This window comes from Oncorhynchus masou, chromosome 5, assembly GCF_036934945.1.
Source record: "Oncorhynchus masou masou isolate Uvic2021 chromosome 5, UVic_Omas_1.1, whole genome shotgun sequence".
NCBI classification, from domain to species: domain Eukaryota; kingdom Metazoa; phylum Chordata; class Actinopteri; order Salmoniformes; family Salmonidae; genus Oncorhynchus; species Oncorhynchus masou.
Genome location: NC_088216.1, coordinates 38,824,191 through 38,845,253, shown reverse-complemented (window position 1 = coordinate 38,845,253; position 21,063 = coordinate 38,824,191). Strand labels below are relative to the sequence as shown.

The 21,063-nt window shown below is 39.8% G+C and overlaps 1 protein-coding gene across 4 annotated transcripts in view; it reads right to left on the bottom strand.

Annotated features, from left to right (window-relative positions):
• The window catches only part of LOC135539561 (cadherin-22-like), a 334,240-nt gene that overhangs the window by 232,064 nt on the left and 81,113 nt on the right, over positions 1-21,063 (bottom strand). For all 4 annotated transcript variants that reach the window (XM_064965503.1, XM_064965502.1, XM_064965504.1 and 1 more), the window contains exon 2: positions 20,545-20,635. The gene's annotated coding sequence lies outside the window, so the exon portion shown is untranslated. The remainder of the gene's footprint in view (positions 1-20,544; positions 20,636-21,063) is intronic.

Genomic DNA, 21,063 nt, shown 5'->3' with positions numbered 1-21,063 from the left:
GCACTTGAGCTCAATTTTGAATTTCATAGCAAAGGGTCTAAATACTAATGTAAATAAGGTATTTCTGTTTTTATTATTAATACATTTGCAAACATATCTAAAAACCTGTTTTCACGTTGTCATTATGGGGCATTGTGTGTTGATTGAGGGAAAAAAATATTTATAAAATTTTAAAATAAGGCTGTTGCGTTACAAAATGTGGAAAGAGTCAAGGGGTCTGAATACTTTATGAATGCACTGTTTGTCAGCTATAAATCAAAAGTAATTTCAGTCCCCACGTCTTCCTACATTCATTTCAGTTCCCAGTTGCTACTACAGTCATTTCAGTCTCCACACCTTCCTGGTCATTTCCATAACTGTATTTGCTAATTAGAGTATATCTTTAGTAGGGCAGCCATGTTTGGAGACCTCTATGGTAGACAAATAATGTACTGTAAATAGAGAAACCATGAGAGGTACCGTGCAGCTTGTGTGAGCCACATGGAGAAGAGCACTGTGTCACAGACTGATGACTGACCACAACAAATGAAAGAGAAAGACAAGATGGCACAAATCACCTCCACTTCCACAGCAGCCCTAGACTGGGTACTCCACACGCAACTAAGCACCCACTGCTCCAGTCAATTATACAGTTAAAGCCAGAAGCTTACATACACTTAGGTTGGTGTCATTAAAGCTAGTTTTTTAAGCACCCCACAAATTTCTTGTCAAAAACTATAGTTTTGGCAAGTCGGTTAGGACATATGTTGTTAATGACACAAGTTATTTTTTCAACAATTGTTTACAGATAGATTATAAAACTTATAATTCACTGTATCACAATTCCAGTGGGTCAAGAAGTTTACATACACTAAGTTGACTGTGCCTTTAAACAGCTTGGAAAAATCATGGCTTTAGAAGCTTCTGATAGGCTAATTGACATCATTTGAGTCAACTGGAGGTGTAATTGGATGTATTTCAAGGCCTATCTTCAAACTCAGTGTCTCTTTGCTTGACGTCATGGGAAAATTAGAAGAAATCAGCCAAGACCTCAAAAAAATTGTGGAGACCTCTTCAAGTCTGGTTCATCCTTGGGAGCAATTTACAAATGCCTGAAGGTACCAAGTTCATCTGTACAAACAATAGTACGCAAGTAAAAACACCATGGGACCATGCAGCCATCATACCGCTCAGGAAGGAGACGCGTTCTGTCTCCTGGAGATGAATGCACTGTGGTGTGAAAAGTGCAAATCAATCCCAGAACAGCCAAGGACCTTGTGAAGATGCTGGAGGAAACAGGCACAAAAATATCTATACCCACAGTAAAACGAGTCCTATATCGACATAACCTAAAAGGCCGCTCATCAATGAAGAAGCCACTGCTCCAAAATCACCATTAAAAAAACCCAGACTATGGTTTGAAACTGCACATGGGGACAAAGATCAAACTTTTTGGAGAAATGTACTCTGGTCTGATTAAACAAAAATAGAACTGTTTGGCCATAATTACCATCATTATGTTTGGAGGAAAAAGGGGGAGGCTTGCAAGCAGAAGAACACCAACCCAACTGTGAAGTACGGGGGTGGCAGCATCATGTTGTTGGGGTCCTTTGCTGCAGGAGGGACTGGTGCACTTCACAAAATAGATGGCATCATGAGGTAGGACAATTATGTGGATATATTGAAGCAACATTTCAAGACATCAGTCAGGAAGTTAAAGCTTGGTCGCAGATGGTTTTTCCAAATGGACAATGACCTCAAGCATACTTCCAAAGTTGTGGAAAAATGGCTTAAGGACAACAAAGTCAAGGTATTGGAGTGGCCATCAAAGCCCTGACCTCAATACCGTATACAATTTGTGGGCAGAACTGAAAAAAACATGTGGGAGCAAGGAGGCCTACAAACCCGAATCACTCTACTATTATTCTGACATTTCACATTCTTAAAATAAAGTGGTGATCCTAACTGACCTGAAACAGGACATTTTTACTGGGATTAAATGTCAGGAATTGTGAAAACTGAGTTTACATGTACTTGGCTAAGGTATATGTAAACTTCCAACTTCAACTCTATGTTCTGCCAGACTCACTCCGATTTAGTTAGTCCGTGTCTGTCATTTGTAGCCTTCATGTACATGTGATGTCATAAAATATGCCAGTAAAGCAATACCTGTAACGGGTGTCGTCGAAAGAATGAGACCAAGGCGCAGCGTTCTTTGAGTTCCACATAATTTATTAACTAAGTGAAACTTTAGAAAAGACAAACCATTAACGACTACACAGCTTTGTTGTGCAAACTACCTGCACACAAACAAAGAACAAGATCCCACACAGAAGGAGGGAAAAGGGCTGCCTAAGTATGGTCCCCAATCAGAGACAATGAAAGACAGCTGCCTCTGATTGGGAACCACACTCGGCCAGAAAGAAAGAAATAAAGAACATAGAATGCCCACCCAAATCACACCCTGACTAAACCAAAATAGAGACATAAAAAGGCTCTCTAAGGTCAGGGCGTGACAATACTAGAAAAGGCAAAAAAGACACATAGGCTGTACATTGGCAGTTGAAAAACAGAAGGAGAGCAATGCAATTTATTTTTCGAGTGAGAGAGAACAAGAGTGAGTGTGTAAGAGAGAATGAAAACGAAACAAGAGAGAGAGAGCTGAGGAACCTACAGCCCATTGGTTGAAGGAGAATTTGTACAACCGCTTTAACCTGGCGCCACTGAACTCAATCAAATTCTCCTCATTCTTGAGCAAGTATTAGCCTAGCGAGCAGGGACCCCGGTTCACTCCCTCAATTAAATGCCTTTGCTCACATAATTAACATCTGTTTTGTCCACAGATCAATAAAGGGCTTGTTAATTAAAAGTCCCTTTGCTTCCTCAAAGATCCCCTTACAAAGTTCTATCATGGTATGAAGTGGTTGCACCTGGCAGAATTTGCATTTGGGTTTCATGTTTTTGAGTGTTTTTTTCCTCTGAGGAAAGATACGAGTAGAAGTCAAAGAGAGAAAGAAAGAGGGAAAATAAAAGCTTGCTGGAGCTCAGTTGAAAGAGGAAGGGGCTTGAGGGAACCTTTTAGATTGAATGCACCACCACAAGAGAAGTAGAGTGGGTTTGGTTAATAACTTCTTTGGGGTACACCCCCTTTCTTCTCAATTTCCGCCTAAAGACATACCCTAATCTAACTGCCTATAGCTCAGGCCCAGAGGCAAGGATATGCATATTCTTGGTATCATTTGAAAGGAAACACTCTGCATTTTGTGGAAATGTAAATTGAATGTAGGAGAATATAACACAATTGATCTGGTGGAAGAAAATACAAGGAAATAAACATATGTTTTCTGTTTTTTATTTTTGCTGCATCATATTTCAAATGACCAAGAACAGCGTAACATACAGATATGATGATGTGGATGATTTGAATAAAGAACATAAGACGGCAACAATAGCTGAGAAAAGTTTTGGACAGATAACTTCAAAAATGAGCGAGCTACATGACATTGAGCATGAAGTCATCCAGGTGTCCCACACAAATGTACCCAAATGGCCGAATTGGTTACAGTGATACATTTTGAAGGAAATAACATAAATGCTATTTTAACACACACACACCAATTTTTATATAAATATATATATATATATATATATATATATATATATATATATATATATATATATAAAACAAACAATTAACAAGGGTAACTATTTACATATTTTCTATTTACAATATTGTGAAGACCCTCAGTCCTCTACACAATATTGTGCTGCTGGTGCCATGGCCCATAGCAGTCTCTTTCTGCTGTAAAGCAAAGGCTTACTGAACAGGTGGTGCAGGTGATGGGGGATTTCCTGTGACAAAGGGCACAACGACGTCTCCCTACTGTGCCCTTTTTGCCCTGAGGCACATTCATGCCTGCAGAGATGAATCTGGGCAGGTGAACACCACTGGTTGGAGCAGATGGGACAGAGGTAGACAGGACAGAAGATGCTGCAGTGGACTTGATGTAGCTAGCAAGATCCTGGAAGGGCTGCTCCCTGAAGGCTAGCTGTGAGATGGGGGGCTGTCCACAGCTCTTAGCCATTTCCTTCTGGAGGATGAAGACATTCACCACAGCAATGTCAATTAAATGATAGAAAAATGTCTTGTACCATTTCATGGTCTTGTGGAGAAGGTTGGAGTATCCTATCAGCGCATCTGACAGGGCCACACCTCCCATGCTCTTGTTTTAGTCCTTCACAGCAGCTGGAATGGGGGCATTTTTTGTGGTCCATGCCCCGGCACCGTCCTTCACATGCCTGACAACGTGATCTCCACTGAAGGACTTGTGGATACTGGAGCACATGACCACCTCTCTGGTATCCATCCACTTCACAAAGAGCAGGCCATCTTCACGGATCCATCGCATGGTACCCCGTTCAGCCCGCTTAGGCATGTCGTTCATCTTTGTCTTTGGAAAGCCCACTCTGTTGGTCCGAATGGTGCCACAAGCCCACACATCCCACTTCCTCAGCTCTGTAAACAGGGTAGGGCTTGTGTAGAAGTTGTCCACAAACAGTTTGTAGCTCTTCCCCAGCAGTTGAAAATCCAATAACTCCATAACGGAATCATAACTCAGTCCATTACCGGTAGCAAAACTGTTTTTCCCCTCATAAACCAAAAAATTGGTGTAGGCACACACAGAATCAGTCAAAATAAACAGTTTGTAACCCCATTTGGTTGGTTTGTTACGCATGTATTGTTTGAGGCTGACTCTGATCTTTGAGGATATCATCCTCTCATCGATGGACAGGTTCTGGGCGGGCTCAAAATAGATCTTGCAGGCCTCAACGATGTTGGGGTATAGAGGTTTGATTTTGCACAGCCTATGTGCCTCTCTTCTTGTCATTCTCCCCATCAACTTCTGGGTCACTGATGTGAAGCGCCCGTGAGATAGTCAGAAACCTTTTACAAGACATGACAGTCATGGGGAAAGGCAGTTGATAGAGAGCTGACGTTTTCCAGTAGTCCCTTAGAGTTTTCAACTTCACCAGCCCCATGTAAATGACCATTGAAAAGTAGCAGAAAAGGTCTGACATGGAAATGGTCTTCCATGCCTCTTTCTGTCCTGCCTGCTTCTTAGCCCCGTACTTATTGGTGTTCGACACCAGGGAATAAACAACTGACGAGGTGAAAAACAGTTGAAAAAGTTAAAGGGGGCTGTACTTTGCAGTCATGTCTAGTTGAGGTCCTGGCTGCCTTTTGGGTCTAAAAACTGGTGGATTTGGTTCCACATCATCTTCTCACAGTGTTTCAACGGCCATCTGGCCCTCTGTCTGCAGGTTTCTCTCCTCCACACCGCCGCATCTTTGTCACTGACTTCACATCTCTTGATGGCCAAGTAGGTGTGGAGCCGGAGACAGTGGGAGTCCGGCTGGATGAACCAGCTTCAGAGGGAGATGGACACCTTGACATTGGTGGCTCATAATCAGAATCACTGCCACTGTGAAAGATTTTTAAAAATCAGTAACAATACTTTAACGTATGAGCCCTGTATCAACACGTAATATATATATATATATATATATATATATATATATAAATTATAGAGAGAGAGAGAGAGAGAGAGTACAGGTAACATAATCACTATGGTGAAGTGGTGAAGGGCTGTTCCATGCCATGTTTATGTAAAATAAATGTTAAAAATATATCACACACACACACACACTTCATTACAGATGATATTTTTATATATTGCAAATAAAATAAGAAAATCCCCCCCAAAATCTCAAATTAATAATATTTGATATTATTAATTTCAAACAATGACTTTAGCATTAGGACTTACCAATCCAGCATGGCATCCTCGCCATCAGAAACATGTCTTCCGCCTGGGAGTCCAAACTATTTACAAGAATGTTTACTATAACAAATGGTGTATTTAGAATGTTAGCTCTCTGCAGTTTCACCGGATGTTGGCCTGGTGGGACGTTAGCGTCTCACCTACCCTAGAGAGGTTAACCTTGCTTGCTTAACATGACAAAATAAGGTGGAATATTGGAAGGGTCCACACTCTACATAACACATCTTCATCTTTCTCCAAGAAACTGCACTGCTTGCGCGACACACCATCAGTGTCTAAAGATGTAAAAACAAAATACTTCCCTGTATCGTCTTTACAGATAGAAAATCAGTAAAAGCAACAGATAACATGCGCCCACACAACCATGATCAATCCGGACTTAATACTCTCTTGTGAGAAGGTTTACGTGGTTTAAACTTGCAAAGGTAATTGCAGTTTATTAATATTAACCGTGTTAGCCCGGACACTAACTTAGGTTTTCTCAAATTAAGTTAAGAAATGTACAATGGGCCTACATTCCACATTTGGTCCTATGTTTCATATTTTTGCATGTGCAAATATGCATCTACTGGTATAGCTTGGCCATCTTTGAAGGCATCAATGTTACTTTCAAAACATCTGATTGAGAGATAAACATGGTAATGCTTTCACTGATTGCACATATTGTAAAGGAAGATTGTTCCGAAATGATAGAGTGCTTGCTTTGTTATGCAACTGATCTTGCGTCCTTTCTGTGATCCTGTGAACCCCGTTCATTGCTGCTCGCAGCTATATTTATTATATATTTTCCATTGGAATAAACAATTGTTGATATACAGTTGTACACTACTTAAATTGAATGTAGTTATAGTAATCAACCAATTGTCCTGCACGGATGTCATCCCTATATGCTGAGTGCACTGTTTTTCAAATGATTTCTGTTGCACAAAAGTCAAATGCACTCTTTGGAAGTGGAAAGACAATCTGCACACTGCAAAATGTAAACAGAATATGAATGTAATAATATATGTTTTATAGCATGCTTCCTTTTCCCTATTATCTTATTTACCATGTGCTGATAATGTACAGTATATCCACATACAATTGCACCGCAACATACAATAAACAATTATTTATATTCTCGTTATCACAATTTCTCCATAACAGCTCTTATCGATGCATCCGCATTTCCCTTTCCCCTTGGGTTTGCAGGCATTGCCACTTGGACAGTCTGAATGCAAATCTTATAATTAAATACATCTCTATAAGAACTCCTTATATAGATGATTCGGCAACCAGCTGCTATATTGTGGCGTTCTATCCATTCTCATATCTACTACTCAATCCATTATTGTTTGTGATCAAAGTTGCACAATGGAAAACATTCCACTTAAACTGTGGACCATTAACGGAGAATAATCAATTTGAAACGCAAACTTAATATTTTTTTATTTGCGAAAAAGGGCCCAATTTTTAAAACCAATTTAAAACATATTTCACCCCAGGCAGTTTGTCAATTGGATTCCCATATGTGCTATTTGATGATTCTCTAAGCAGTCTGCAGTTTTGCATTCACTCTCATCTCATAAACTAGTATAAAATCTAATTCTACTGCTTTCAGTACTTTTCTCATATTCTGGGCACAGTCTAAAAATAAGCTTTGTATTGCCTAGTACTGTATATTGCATATGTACAGTAACCAATCTCAAATCAGCATTCCTGGAAATGGAAGGCAGCAAAGCCTTGAAAGTGTGTACAAAATGGAAGCTTAATTCCCTATATAGAACACTACTTTAGACCAGAGCCCTATGGGTCATGGTCTAAAGTAGTGCACTTTATAGGGAATAGGGCAACATTTGGGATGGAATAGGGACACATGTCTAAACTGATTTGTAATCTGAGGTAATTTTTACACAGTAAATTTCAATGCTAAAACTCAGCCATAAAACTTAAATCATTTTATTTTCTCCTAGACAGATTAATGTAGCATACATTGGCTTGCGAAAGTATTCTTTCCCCTTGGAATTCTTCCTATTTTGTTGCCTTACAACCTGGAATTCAAATAGATTTTTGTATCATTTGATTTACACAACATGCCTACCACTTTGAAGTTGCAAAATATTTTTTATTGTAAAACAAACAAGAAAACAGAAAACTTGAGCGTGCATAACTATTCCCCCCCCGCCAAAGTCAATACTTTGTAGAGCCACATTTTCAGCAATTACAGCTGCAAGTCAGTTGGGGTATGTCTCTGTAAGCTTGGCACATCTAGCCACCGGCAAAACTGCTCCAGCTCCTTCAAGTTGGATCGGTTCCGCAGATGTACAGCAATATTTAAGTCATTCCAGACTCTCAATTTGATTGAGGTCTGGGCTTTGACAAGGCCATCCCAAGATATTTAAATGTTTCCCCTAAACCACTTGAGTGTTGCTTTAGCAGTATGCTTAGGGTCATTGTCCTGCTGGAAGGTGAACCTCTGTCCCAGTCTCAAATCTCTGGAAGACTGAAACAGGTTTCCCTCAAGAATATCCCTGTATTTAGCGCCATCCATCATACCTTCAATTCTGACCAGTTTCCCAGTCCCTGCCTATGAAAAACATCCCCACAGCATGATGCTGCCACCACCATGCTTCACTGTGGGGATGGGGTTCTCGGGATGATGGAGCTGTTGGGTTTGCGCCAGACATTGCATTTTCCTTGATGGCCAAAATGCTACATTTTAGTCTCATCTGACCAGAGTACCTTCTTCCATATTTGGTGAGTCTCCCACATGCCTTTTGGCGAACACCAAACATATTTGGTTATTTTTTTCTGGCCACTCTTCCGTAAAGCCCAGCTCTGTGGAGTTTAAAGTGATCCTATGGACAGATACCCTATTGCCACTGTGGAGATTTGCAGCTCCTTCGAGGTTATCTTTGGTCTCTTTGTTGCCTCTCTGATTAATGCCCTCCTTGCCTGGTCTGTGAGTTTTGGTGGGCGGCCCTATCTTGGCAGGTTTGTTGTGGTGCCATATTCTTTACATTTTTTATAATGGATATAATGGTGATCCGTGAGATGTTCAAAGTTTCGGATATTGTTTTATAACCCAACCCTGATCTGTACTTCTCCACACTTTGTCCCTGACCTGTTTGGATAGCTCCTTGGTCTTCATGGTGCTGCTTGCTTGGTGGTGCTCCTTGCTTAGTGGTGTTGCAGACACTGAGGCCTTTCAGAACAGGTGTTTATATACTGAGATCATGTGACACTTAGATTGCACACAGGTGGACTTTATTTAACTAATTATGTGACTTCTGAGGGTAATTGGTTGCACCAGATCTTATTTAGGGGCTTCATAGCAAAGGGGGTGAATACATATGCACGCACCACTTTGTTTTTTTACTCTTCTAATATTTTTTTTTTTCATTTCACTTCACCAATTTGGACTATTTTGTGTATGTCCATTTTATGAAATCCATTTAAAATACAGTTTGTAATGCAACAAAATAGGAAAAACGGCAAGGGGATGAATACTTTTGCAAGGCACTGTAAGCATTCTTAGGCTTCCCCCTGTGCCAGTCTTGTGGATTATCCTCCCAACCCACACATACACAATTTAAGTATTACTTTTTATTTTGAGAATGTGAGATTTCAGAGCATTTGAAAAATGTCTCTAAAGTAAGTCAGATATAAGATTTACACTTACTGCACTTGTTTTGAATGCATATTAAATGAATGGTAAATAACCATTTCAACGGACCCTAATAAATAACAACTGCACAAAATGAAAGTATTACATTTAACTTTTGAGCATTTATGATTTCAGAGTATTTTAAACATGTCTCTGCATCAGACATGAGATATACAACTACTGCACCTTCGGATTTTCAAAAATGTATGGGAGCTTAAGCTAAAGTACAGCATATAGCCATCTCATTGGAAAAAACAGTCACTGCTAGAACACCTCTTACGCCCAACTGTTGTAAGGCTGCTGGTACAGTTTGATGCTTAAGGATTTATGGGTAATGCCTTTATCCTGTATTTAAACCAGTGACACACTATTCACAAGTCTACCTCAATGCCCTATTAACCACAGTTCCACACAATGGGAAAAAACTATGTACATGATGTAACATGCCCTTTTCTGAAAAACAAACTGCAGTAGTACTGTATGCCGTTAAGACAACTGCGTTCCCTCACTGTGATAGCACGAGACAAAAATAAGACACGATACACTATACAATATGTTCTCATCATAGAAAGTATTACACCAGATAAGGTATAAACACTAGTAGTTGTTCTAAAAGCTTAGTACTGGGGTAGTAAAGAAAATAAGCACATGAGAGAATTTTTTATTTTTTTGTTAACTCCTAACATATTAACCCTTTCATGCGTGAGTTCCAATTATCTCTAACAGTCGCCCCAGCGTGAGTTTTTTCATGCCCGTGATGTTAGAACGTTCTCTCCGTTCCAGAATGTGATTGTTACACAACAGTACATTTAATCTCCACTGCCCTCAAACCAAGGCATGCAGCTTGTTTTTATTCATAGGCTGTTTTCAACTTCAATTTCAAATTATTTTCTGACAAGTTTTTTACTTTCTAAGAACAGTTTGATTTGAGGTGTGTTCCGCCTCATTCACATAAAAGTAGTCATTTTTACTTTTGCGGACCAATACATTTTTTAGACATTTCTCACCCGGACAAAATTCCCCAAACACTTCCCAATTGTTTGTGCAGTTCAAGACATTTCCGTCTCTTGACTGCACGCCAGGTAACGTTACACTTTTCATAACCTTTATGGTGTTTTGCTCAATGCTTAGGTAGCTAGCTACATTATTATATTAGGAAAACAATGCTCTTGAAAACAATGCTAATTGTGTCAGAGAAGTATTAGCCTGTGTTGTATTTTGAAGCTACCCTGGCCCTTTGACTCCCAAGTGGCGCAGCTGTCTAAGGCACAGCGTCTCAGGCACAGTGCGAGAGGCGTCACTACAGACACCCAGAATCAAATCCAGACTGTGTTTCTATCAAAGTAAGTGCCTTATTACGTTATAATAGTTAATGTATGTCTTGTTATACCATTTCTACTGTAGCTCACTATGTGTGGAGCATAATGTACAGTGGGGCAAAAAAGTATTTAGTCAGCCACCAATTGTGCAAGTTCTCCCACTTAAAAAGATGAGAGGCCTGTAATTTTCATCATAGGTACACTTCAACTATAACAGACAAAATGAGAAAAAAAATCCAGAAGATCACATTGTAGGATTTTTTATGAATTTATTTGCAAATTATGGTGGAAAATAAGTATTTGGTCACCTACAAAGAAGCAAGAATTCTGGATCTCACAGACCTGTAACTTCTTCTTTAAGAGGCTCCTCTGTCCTCCACTCGTTACCTGTATTAATGGCACCTGTTTGAACTTGTTATCAGTATAAAAGACACCTGTCCACAACCTCAAACAGTCACACTCCAAACTCCACTATAGCCAGGACCAAAGAGCTGTCAAAGGACACCAGAAACAAAATTGTAGACCTGCACCAGGCTGGGAAGACTGAATCTGCAATAGGTAAGCAGCTTGGTTTGAAGAAATCAACTGTGGGAGCAATTATTAGGAAATGGAAGACATACAAGACCACTGATAATCTCCCTCGATCTGGAGCTCCACGCAGGATCTCACCCCGTGGGGTCAAAATGATCACAAGAACAGTGAGCAAAAATCCCAGAACCACACGGGGGGACCTAGTGAATGACCTGCAGAGAGCTGGGACCAAAGTACATGTCCAGTACATGTCCAGGCAAGTCTGAAGTTTGCTGGAGAGCATTTGGATGATCCAGAAGAAGATTGGGAGAATGTCATATGGTCAGATGAAACCAAAATATCACTTTTTTGGTAAAAACTCTAATCATCGTGTTTGGAGGACAAAGAATGCTGAGTTGCATCCAAAGAACATCATGCCTACTGTGCAGCATGGGGGTGGAAACATGCTTTGGGGCTGTTTTTCTGCAAAGGGACCAGGACGACTGATCCATGTAAAGGAAAGAATGAATGGGGCCATGTATCGTGAGATTTTCAGTGAAAACCTCTTTCCATCAGCAAGGACATTGAAGATTAAATGTGGCTGGGTCTTTCAGCATGACAATGATCCCAAACACACCGCCCGGGCAACGAAGGAGTGGCTTCGTAAGATGCATTTCAAGGTCCTGGAATGTCCTAGCCAGTTTCCAGATCTCAACTCCATAGAAAATCTTTGGACGGAGTTGAAAGTCCGTGTTGCCCAGCAACAGCCCCAAAACATCACAGCACTAGAGGATATCTGCATGGAGTAATGGGACAAAATACCAGCAACAGTGTGTGAAAACCTTGTGAAGACTTACAGAAAGCATTTGACCTCTGTCATTGCCAACAAAGGGTATAAAACAAAGTATTGAGATAAACTTTTGTTATTGACCAAATACTTATTTTCCACCATCATTTTCAAATAAGTTCATTAAAAATCCTACAATGTGATTTTCTGGATTTTTTCCCTCTCATTTTGTCTGTCAGAGTTACAAAATTACAGGCTTCTCTCATCTTTTTAAGTGGGAGAACTTGAACAATTGGTGGCTGACTAAATACTTTTTTTGCCCCACTGTATATGTGTATAGTCCTTATAACCGCAGACACATGAGGTAACATTACTCATTTCATAACCTTTATGGTGTTATATTCAATCGTACTTATGTAGCTAGCTACATTATTCTATTAGCTCTGTAAAACAATGCTAATTACGTCAGAATTATTGACTTGTTGTAATTTTAAGCTACCCTTGAAAAATATCTTCTTGTACCACTTGGTCGTTTTCTGAGTGCATTCTACAAAGCTGTTAATAATGTCCGCCTTATCCACTGCCCCCATTTGGAGGTTATAGTCAAACCCACGCAGTTGATATTTCTCTCTCCACTCGGGTGGTCCACCTTCTCATGGTTGCTGTATGGACAGTGGAGAGGACATGGATGTCTCGTTTGCCACTTTACTGTCAGCTGTTGACATTTCTTATTTTGTATAACGGGTCATTCAGGATGGCAATAGCATTGTTGATGAAATGCAGTCATCGCAGCAGAACTAGGAAGCGGTCTTGGAAAAAGAGGGTGGCAAAGAAAGAAATTGCAAATATAGGCTCTGTGCTCCAGTATTCTCTTAGGGAGTTCTTCTTTACTATCCCCATGAGGACTGTCACCAGGAAGGTATACATTTCAATGATTGTGGTTTCCCCCCCCACTCCTGGCTCTCTCTTCTCCTGTAGCTCCAAGGCATAGCGATTGGTCTCTACTATGTCTCCCACCAGCTCCTCTGTCAGAAACAACTTGAAGCACTCTGCCTCAGATGTAAATGGTAAGGGGCGTTTCACTCCAGACCGGGACTCATCAAAGCAAACAGTAGGGCCAGGAGGGGTGATTTCCTGACTTTCATACTCAGACTCATTGTCAGAATTGTAAAAAAATATCCAGAATTTCCGCGTTTGTTAATTGTCTGCTTCTTAAAAGACATTACCAATGCTACAGCTTAGCTCACTGGTTACATACAGAGCCTTGCGAAAGTATTCGGCCCCCTTGAACTTTGCGACCTTTTGCCACATTTCAGGCTTCAAACATAAAGATATAAAACTGTATTTTTTTGTGAAGAATCAACAACAAGTGGGACACAATCATGAAGTGGAACGACATTTATTGGATATTTCAATTTTTTTTAACAAATCAAAAACTGAAAAATTGGGCGTGCAAAATTATTCAGCCCCTTTACTTTCAGTGCAGCAAACTCTCTCCAGAAGTTCAGTGAGGATCTCTGAATGATCCAATGTTGACCTAAATGACTAATGATGATAAATACAATCCACCTGTGTGTAATCAAGTCTCCGTATAAATGCACCTGCACTGTGATAGTCTCAGAGGTCCGTTAAAAGTGCAGAGAGCATCATGAAGAACAAGGAACACACCAGGCAGGTCCGAGATACTGTTGTGAAGAAGTTTAAAGCCGGATTTGGATACAAAAAGATTTCCCAAGCTTTAAACATCCCAAGGAGCACTGTGCAAGCGATAATATTGAAATGGAAGGAGTATCAGACTACTGCAAATCTACCAAGACCTGGCCGTCCCTCTAAACTTTCAGCTCATACAAGGAGAAGACTGATCAGAGATGCAGCCAAGAGGCCCATGATCACTCTGGATGAACTGCAGAGATCTACAGCTGAGGTGGGAGACTCTGTCCATAGGACAACAATCAGTCGTATATTGCACAAATCTGGCCTTTATGGAAGAGTGGCAAGAAGAAAGCCATTTCTTAAAGATATCCATAAAAAGTGTTGTTTAAAGTTTGCCACAAGCCACCTGGGAGACTCACCAAACATGTGGAAGAAGGTGCTCTGGTCAGATAAAACCAAAATTGAACTTTTTGGCAACAATGCAAAACGTTATGTTTGGCGTAAAAGCAACACAGCTCATCACCCTGAACACCTCATACCCACTGTCAAACATGGTGGTGGCAGCATCATGGTTTGGGCTTGCTTTTCTTCAGCAGGGACAGGGAAGATGGTTAAAATTGATGGGAAGATGGATGGAGCCAAATACAGGACCATTCTGGAAGAAAACCTGATGGAGTCTGCAAAAGACCTGAGACTGGGACGGAGATTTGTCTTCCAACAAGACAATGATCCAAGACATAAAGCAAAATCTACAATGGAATGGTTCAAAAATAAACAGATCCAGGTGTTAGAATGGCCAAGTCAAAGTCCAGACCTGAATACAATTGAGAATCTGTCGAAAGAACTGAAAACTGCTGTTCACAAATGCTCTCCATCCAACCTCACTGAGCTCGAGCTGTTTTGCAAGGAGGAATGGGAAATAATTTCAGTCTCTCGATGTGCAAAACTGATAGAGACATACCCCAAGCGACTTACAGCTGTAATCGCAGCAAAAGGTGGCTCTACAAAGTATTAACTGAAGGGGGCTGAATAATTTTGCACGCCCAGTTTTTCAGTTTTTGATTTGTTAAAAAGGTTTGAAATATCCAATAAATGTCGTTCCACTTCATGATTGTGTCCCACTTGTTGTTGATTCTTCACAAAAAAAATACAGTTTTATATCTTTATGTTTGAAGCCTGAAATGTGGCAAAAGGTCGCAAAGTTCAAGGGGGCCGAATACTTTCGCAAGGCACTGTACATAACAACACTGAATGGCTCAGAGCGGGAGTGAGAGGTTACGTGATTGACTGCCGGCACGTGCCATTTGTATCAATAAATCACTATCAGAAAATGTTTTGTGTGGTAATTATTGATATATATACTGTTTTATTCACATTTTCAAGTAACGGTGACGAATCATGCATAGACTGTAATGGGCACATGGGTGTAAAATACTTTTTTGAAGGTTGTATTGATTATGATGAGCTAAGCTAATTCCAGCTATGTGTTTGGAGCCATGTTTGTTGACATACAATGCATTCTGGGTTTCACATAATCGTCAGTCGGACCAAAGATGCTATAAAAGAATGAGGCGAGCAAGGGTTCACTCATTTTTTGAGAACTTCAAGAAGTGAATGGTGGGATATGAACGATGGAAGACAACATTCCGCTTCAAAATGCATACTATAAACAGACCAAACTCATCTTGTCTTCTCTTATTATCTTTGGTTTCTGTGAGGAAAGAAAGCACGGCGGCAAGCTGAAACTAATCGTCGGATTACTTTCGATTTCTAGAAAGTGTTTTATTCAATTATTTCAATAAATGGTGAGCTCACCCATGATGTGATGAATTATAAATAGTACTTGCTATTAGCTAATTCATATTGTAGTTTGTCAGCCGAGAGTTATACAAATATGACCGCTTGTGTTGCTTCAATCTTTTCTCAGTTAGCGCTAGGACAAATGTAGTCTACATTTTTCCAGTTTGGATGATTGTGTTATGCTATAGATACTTCTGTGAATATCTGAACATTGCATCCAAAAATAAACTGCTCACATTCTGGACATAACTTTGTAAGGGCTGTGTTTGTGTTAATAGTTTCTGAAAAAAAGTGTGGCCAGTTCAAATGCTGATTGTTGCGTCATTCGAAACTGGCCATTCTAAATAAGCGTTCTAATCACACTGGTGTGATCATACGCTTCAGGGACCACTGTAGAATGATCACACCCATGTGATGGTAGTGTGAAAGGGTTAATAGCACATGTGAAAGTGACATATCTGGTAAAAGCCTGTAGTGCTATGGTCTTGAAATACAATGTTATATATTGTAGCCCTTTCTTATATTCACATGCCCTTAATTGAGAATTTAGCTAAAACAATTAAGAGACAATTTGGTCGTGAGGTTTGCGTTTTTTATAATGACTCTTGTTTTGGATTCAGCTCTGCAGACTAGTTTAACCTTTCTAGCGCAGGGGTTCCGCTAGCGAAACACCTCAACAACATTCCGCTGAAAAAGCCAATGCGTGAAATTACAAAATGTTTTTTAGAAATATGTAACTTTCATTACATTAACAAGTCTAATACAGCAAATGAAAGATAAACATCTTGTTAATCTACCCATCATGCCCGATTTCAAAAATGCTTTACAGCTAAAGCACAACATATGATTATGTTAGATCGCCGCCAAGTCAAAAAAAACACACAGCCATTTTTCCAGCCAAAGATAGGAGTCACAAAAAGCAGAAATATAGATAAAATGAATCACTAACCTTTAATGATCTTCATCAGATGACACTCATAGGACATCATGTTACACAATACATGTTTTTTTTCTCGATAATGTGCATATTTATATTCAAAAAATCTCAGTTTACATTGGCGCCTTACGTAAAGTAATGGTTTGATTCCAAAACATCCGGTGATTTTGCAGAAATACTAATAGTGTTATTCACAGAATTAAAGATAGACTTCTCCTTAATGCAACCGCTGTGTCAGATTTAAAAAAAATGTAATCTGAGAATGACGCTCAGAACCCAAAACAGCCAGAGGAATAGCCACAATTTTGGAATCAACAAAATTAGAAACAACTCCATAAATATTCACTTACCTTTGATGATCCTCATCAGAAGGCACTCCCAGTAATCCAAGTTCGACAATAAATTACTGATTTGTTCCATAAAGTTCCATCATAGCCAAATAGCCACTTGTTGTTAGCGTGTTCAGCCCAGTTATCCATCTTCATGAGGCGCGAGCATTTCATCCAGACAAAAACTTGAAAAGTTCCATTACAGTCCTTTAGAAACATGTCAAACATTGTATGGAATCAATCGTTAGGATGTTTTTAACATAAAAAATCAATAATGCTCCAACTGGAGAATTCCTTTGTCTTCAGAAAAAGCACTGGAACGCGAGGTAACTCTGTCGGGAGCGCGCGTCATGAGACCGAGGCACTATGCCAGACCACTGACTCAAACAGGTCTCATGAGCCCATGAAGTGAAAGCTCATCCATATCTCAATGTGTACTCGGTAGGCCAAGCTTTGAAAAACTACAAACCTCAGATGTCCCACTTCCTGGTTGGATTTTTCTCGGGTTTTCACCTGCCATTTGAGTTCTGTTATACTGACAGACATCATTCAAACAGTTTTAGAAATTTCAGAGTGTTTTCCATCCAATAGTAATAATAATATGCATATATTAGCATCTGGGACAGAGCAGGAGGCAGTTCACTCTGGGCACAATATTCATCCAAAAGTGAAAATGCTGCCCGCTATCCCAAACCCTAACCCTAACCTTAACAGCACTGCTAACCCTAATGCCTAGCCCTAACCTTACATTAAGACCACATTTTTGTTTTCAGATCATTTGAAAATATAGCCAATTTTGACTTTGCAGCTGATCTATCTAAGGGGAAATCACTCAGTTCTGCCTCCAGGACAAGACACATGACATTAAAAATCAACCTGTCACTGGCATGCCATATACATAATATCCACCGTTGTGCCAATGCAAACACATGGAGATGGTAAACACATAACAAGACCTAATTCATACATCGATGTGGAAGAGATTTTGGGTGAGAAGTACGTACGGCACACAACGGCCATGTCCATCCGATTATGGTATACATGAAATTACAGAAAAGGCAGATGGTGTAAACAAATTCCCACACTAATCTGGAGAGATTGGATTCTTTAGTTGGGCATTACCCCTGATATCAAAGACACTGACACAGATAGAGACATATTAAGTTGGGGAGGTCCATAAAGTCTATAATCCTGTGAGTCAGCATATTTTGGTTGCGTATTAATCTGGAGCATTGGGAACACACAAGGGCAGAATTGGTTAACTGAGAAGAGTACGAATTTCTCTTCCTAATCTACCCCCCCCCCCCCATTAAGTCTCATCAATGTATTTATTAATCCCAAACACACTGGTTGAACATTCTGATCATTCAAAGACTATGTGCTTACTCTGTTTTTCTGATGCACCTTAGGGAAAATTTAAATAATAATTTGCATTTCTATGTACACTGCTTCATACTTGTATAGTAGGAAATTGGGGATCTATTGGCAAAATGTACACAGAACATTTGTATTCCAGCACACAGTTGTTTGAGAAGGTTTGAATCATAAGCATCATGGCCAGTGGTTTGCTTAAAGCAAAGTGAACCAATAAAACTACAGCAGGTATCTAAGATCAATGTGCTGATGTCAGACATAGGTGTATAGGTGGCAGGGAAGTCAGGCGCAGGAGAGTCAAAAGGAGTGTAAAATGTAGTCTTTTAATAAAGTCCACGTAGTATGCTCCATAACACTAAAATATACACATTCAAACAAACATGGGTACGAGGACCCGACGCGCACCTATACAACAAGCAACTACACTGACAATAGAACAATCTCTGACAAAGGGGGAAACAGGGGAAACAGAGGGTTAAATACACAACAGGTAATGAATGGGATTGAAAACAGGTGTGTGGGAAGACAAGACAAAACCAATGGAAAATGAAAAAAAGGATCAATGATGGCTAGAAGACCGGTGACGTCGAACGCCGAGCACCGCCCGAACAAGGAGAGGCAACGACTTCGGCAGAAGTCGTGAAAGCTGGAATAACTTGATAGTGAATAGGTCATGTATTTTGGTTGTGGTACTCATGTGAACTGAGTCTTTTTTTTAGCTTTTGTCAACCCAGAAACATGTTTTTTGGTATGTACTACATATAGCGCATTCCGAAAGAATGTATATCCCTTGACTTATTCCACATTTTGTTGTTACAGCCTGAATTTTTCAGCCATCTAGACGCAATAGCCCAAAATAACTAAGTTAAAACATGTGTTTAGAAATTCTTGCAAAAATATTGAAAATGAAATACAGAAACATCTCATTTGCATAAGTATTCACACACATGAGTCAATTCTTCATAGAAGCACCTTTGGCGGTGATTACAACTTTCATCTTGGGTATGTCTGTTTCAGCTTTGCACATGTTGATTTGGGGATTTTCTCCCATTCTTCCTTGCAGATTTTCTCAAGCTGTGTTAAGTTAGAAGGGGAGCGGTGGTGAACAGCAATATTCAAGTCTTTCCACATATTTTCAATGGGATTCAAGTCTGAGCTTTGGCTGAGCCACTCAGGGACTTTCACATTTTTGTTCTGAAGCCATTCCAGTGTTGCTTTGGTTATATGCTTGGTGCCATTGTCCTGTTGGAACGTAAATCTTCACCCCAGTAAATCTTCACCCCAGTCTAAGATTGTTTGCACTCTGAAGAAGCTTCACTCTGAAATATTAATGTCTAATTTGCATAAGTTTTCACACTCCTTTGCTATGACACTCCCAGAGCTCAGGCGCATCCAATGTCCTTTGATAATCTGTGAGATGTCACTACAACAACAATGCAGGGACTGGGAGACGAGTAAGGATAGAGGGAACAATGAATGGAGCCAAATACAGGAAAATCCTTGATGAGAACCTGCTTCAAAGTTCAAACGACCTTAGAATGGGGTGAAGATATACTGTATGTTCCAACAGGAACTAGAAACAGAACATTGACCCCAAACATACAGCTAAGCAATGCTGGAATAGCATCATAACAAGAATGTGAAAGTCATTGAGTGGCCCAGCCAAAGCCCAGACTTGAATCCCATTGAAAATATGTGAGAAGACATGAAGATTGCTTGTTCACCACTGCTCAAATATAAATACACTTTGATTTGTTTAACACTTTTTGGGTTACTACATTTAGAAAAAAGGGAAACTTATATTTTGGTGTTATTTCATAGTTTTGATGTCTATTATTCTACAATGTAGAAATAGTACAAATAAATAAAAACCCTTGAATAAGTAGGTGTGTCCAAACTTTTGACTGGTGCTGTATGGAAATGAGATCTTTCTGTATTATCAATACATTTTCAAAAATGTCTATAAACATGTTTTCACTGTCATTACGATGTTTTGTGTGTAGATTGATGAGAGAGAAACATCTAGGCTGTAACACAACAAAATGTGTAATAAGTCAAGTGGTATGAAAACTTTCTGTACACAAGGTCTCACTGTTTGACTTTCCATTATGTCGAAGTAGTGTTGTTCTTAACTCGGTAGTGTTGTTTTTTGATTCAGTGCTTATGTATACAAACACTTTATGCTGTATGCCATACGAGTAGTATTTGTTTTTGTGTGAGCGTCAAGGCACTGTACATGTAAACGTACATGCAGGAATATTTATAACATTTTACTATTGGTCAATAAAGTATTTGATAATGGTTTAAAAGTGGTTATAAACACAAATTAATTATGTAAATTAGGTGTTCATAAGAATATCACCTGACCTTGCTGGTTTCTTTACAGAGAATTATACTCTTCAGGTCTTCTGGTCCTCTTCATGTCATCCCTAATTTCCCTCTCCATCTCCCCGCAGCCCTGCAACAAAGGAGGAATAGTACTTCATTGTTTTCCAAGTGAAGATTAATTAATCTAATGGCAGAGAGAGGGGAGGGGCAGGTAATTTGCTAATGGATGGGAGAAAAATGGTGGGACCATCTCCCTTGCGGATGAAAAGAGAGAATAGCCTCACACTGTCTGAGACGTAAGTAAGAGCTAAAGTGGTTTTATAAAACAGAGTCATTAACTGTCTTCCTCTACTCTCAGGTTGGGAGAAGGCACCACTTTGCTCGGGAGAGAGCACATTCAATAACCCACAGACATTTAATTAATTAACCTCCTCCTCGCTTCCCCCCGAAGGTAGGGTACAGGCTACATGATCCCTTGAGATGGTGCTATGTCTACTTAAACTCTTTTAATTACACTTTAACTCCCGTCTAATCACACAAACTTTGTTACTGACAACA